Below are 3,678 nucleotides of genomic sequence, written 5' to 3'. Positions count from 1 at the left end.
AATAGACAGACATATAGAGAACAAGTCTCCTCCGTATATCACTTCCTGCTTCTAGAAGGTGTCCGGTGATTGTGTGCTGCTTGGATCTGCTCCTGAGTGGGAGACTGCTTTCCCACCCAAGGTAGCAGAATGGAAAGAGAGAACTGGGGGCTCAAGCTACAGTCCCTTCTCTAGAACTACCTATTTCCAAAGTTTATATTATAGGAGAATATTAAATTTATTGTTTAAACTGGTGTTACTCTACTACATGAAGCCAAAGGCAACCTAAACAGCAAGACACAGAAAAGTGACATGTCTAAGAGCACTTGGGTCATAAGTAGCAGTGCAAGAGTCAGATCTGGAGTGAATATGCAGTTTGAAATGAAATAGCCCCATGTTTGAATCATTGCTGCACTGTGTGTTCTAGAACAAGCTACTTCATGGGGATAACATCTCATGGGGCTACTGTGGGGATTAAGTGAGGCCATGTAATGTGGCCGACAGTCAGAGTATTTTTCCTCTTCTGCTTCCTCCCTGACACTGCTTCAGTACAATTTTTTTTTAAATTTCAAAAATGGATTTATTTTAAGAAAATTAACTTTAAGAATTTTAATGCAGGGGGACACCTGGGTGGCTCAGGTGCCTGCCTTCGGCCCAGGGCATGATCCTGGGGTCCCAGGATTGAGTCCTGCATTGGGCTCCCTGCATGGAGCCTGCTTCTCCCTCTGCCTATGTCTCTGCCTCTGTGTGTGTGTGTGTCTCTCATGAATAAATAAATAATAGTGAAAGGGAATAGAAGGGAAGGGAGAAGAAATGGGTAGGAAATATCAGAAAGGGAGACAGAACATGAAGACTCTTAACTCTGGGAAACGAACTAGGGGTGGTGGAAGGGGAGGCGGGGTGGGGGTGAATAGGTGACAGGCACTGAGGGGGGCACTTGATGGGATGAGCACTGGGTGTTGTTCTGTATGTTGGCAAATTGAACACCAATAAAAAATAAATTTATTATTAAAAAATAAAATAAAATAAAAAATGAATAAATAAATAATTTTTTTAAAAAAAATAACTAATGTAGTAAAAATTTTTTAATTGATCTTATTTTTTTTACAAAATGTATTTGAAACAGTGCAATCTTTTGATTGTCTTTTCTTTCCTTTAGCACTATATTAGCAGTTGGATTTTCAAGATGAATATTAATTGTACACAACCTCAGACTACCTAAAGGAGTAATTTCACTTCATTGTAAACATTTTTCTATATTTACAGTGTGCCTCTTCTCTCAAAGTCCCACAAACAGTAGATTTCTTAGCTACATTAGAATCTAGAAGAGTTGCTGCTGAAGATCTAGATCTCGCTCTGAGAATTCTGAAAATGCAATGCATCATCTTGAAAATCTTTAAGTGCTTTTTAAAAAGTATCCTTAAGGGATCCCTGGGTGGCTCAGCAGTTTAGCTCTGCCTTTGGCCCAGGGCATGATCCTGGAGTCCCAGAATCGAGTCCCGCGTCGGGGTCCCTGCATGGAGCCTGCTTCTCCCTCTGCCTGTGTCTTTGCTGCTGTCTCTCTGTGTGTCTCTCATGAATAAATAAATAAAATCTTTTTTAAAAAATAAAAAAGTATCCTTAAATCTGTTTTTTAATGGTATTTTCAGGCCCTTATGACAAAAGCAGATAAAAATGAGTGACTCACTTGTTCCTACTTGTGAATATTGGAAAAGAAATGGTATCTAAATATCAGTGACTTGTAAAGTGGCTACAGTGTCTCTACAGCACAGATGCTGACAACCTCACCCTTGAGTGAAGGCACTGCATTCGATTCTCTCTGGTTGGTATCTCATTAAACTGTGCCAAAAAATAAAAATAAAAAATAAACTGTGCCAACAACCCTATGTGGTAAATTCTGCTATCCTCATTGGAGAGACAAGAACACAGATATGACAAGTTTAATGGTCTGTCCAAGGTCACACAGCTAGTTAAAGTGGTACGGCTGGGACTGAAACCCAATTCTATCAGATTTGGGAGCCCATGCTTTTTTTTTTTTTTTAATTTTTTATTTATTTATGATAGTCACAGAGAGAGAGAGAGAGAGAGGCAGAGACATAGGCAGAGGGAGAAGCAGGCTCCATGCACCGGGAGCCTGATGTGGGATTCGATCCTGGGTCTCCAGGATCGCGCCCTGGGCCAAAGGCAGGCGCCAAACCGCTGGGCCACCCAGGGATCCCCGAGCCCATGCTTTTGATTGCTGTGCTGTACTGCCTGCTTTCCTGAGTTGTCACACTTTTGTGAACAATTGGACATAATCATATAATAGTCATTCTTCATAATACTAGTTAGCATTTATTGAGCACCTTCTATATACCAGGTAAGTGATACCATTTCATTATCAGAACAACTCTGAAGGATAGGTATAATTGCTATAATAATAAATTATTTCTTATAACAGATATCAATATAAATTAATGTTAATATTAATTATTGTTAATAATATTTATGAACAATATTGATTAATAATATTAACATGAATTAGTGATGTTGAATACTAATTAACTGTGTGAATTATTAACTATTAATTAAAATGCTGACATTATTGGTCAATAGTGTTATTAATACACATATTGTTTATTATAATAACTTTACAGATGAAGAGAGTGAGGGGCAGGGGTGGGCTATAACGTCTCCAGGTTTGCACAATTAGTAAAGTTCATTCAATTCCACCATGGCCTGATTCCAAAGCCTGGGTTCTTTCCAGTCTGCCATGTAGCTTCCTATTGTAAGAAGAGTAAATTTCCATGGGGAAGCTATTGCATGTTTACACTGGAAAACAATTGGGGTGCCTGGGTGGCAGAGTGCCTTAAGCGATCGATCGGCCCTTGGTTTTGCCTCAGGTCATGATCTCAGGGTCGTGAGATTAAGCCCTGTGTGGAGCGGAGTCTACTTGAGATTCTCCCTCTCCCTCTGCCCCTCCTCCCCTGTCAACATGAATAAATAAATCTTTAAAAAAAATAAAATGGAAAACATATATATATATATATATATATATATATATATATATATATAGTAAAATATTTTAAGGATCTCAGGGGCCTTACTTGTTTTGTTCCCCGACTAGAGCAGTGCTAGGTACCTATTGGGCACTCAATGATTGGTCAATGAACTGATTGATAACGAGCAATATCTTATTTGTGCACATTTCCCTCTGAAGAAATTTTTAAAAATATTTTATTCATTTATTCATAAGAAACATGAAGAGAGAGAGGCAAAGACACAGGCAGAGGGAGAAGCAGGCTCCACGCAGGGAACCCAAAGTGGGACTCAATCCTGGGACTCAAGGATCACACTCTGGGCCAAAGGCAGCACTAAACTGCTGAGCCACCTGGGCTGCCCCCTCTGAAGAAATATTTAAGGGCCTGACAATGATGTGAATCTCATCATCATTTCCAAAATATCTATTATACTTTCTAAGTAGCTGCAGGAGACTTCCATAGCAATGACAGTTTCATCAGTTTGTGGAAGTCTTGAGGATACAATTATCAAAATGAAAGCTGGTCACATCATTCTTTTAAAGGCCAAATAGAGCAGTAGTTTTATTGGAGGAAAAATAAAAAGACTAAGGATGTGATCCTTCATTAAACTTTCATACCAAAACTGAGAATTGGACATGAATCAAAGCAGTTTGCAGAACTCAAATTTTAAGTGTCATGG

Source organism: Vulpes vulpes, chromosome X (assembly GCF_048418805.1).
Source record: "Vulpes vulpes isolate BD-2025 chromosome X, VulVul3, whole genome shotgun sequence".
Classification (NCBI taxonomy): Eukaryota; Metazoa; Chordata; class Mammalia; order Carnivora; family Canidae; genus Vulpes; species Vulpes vulpes.
Note: the sequence above shows the minus strand (reverse complement) of the source record.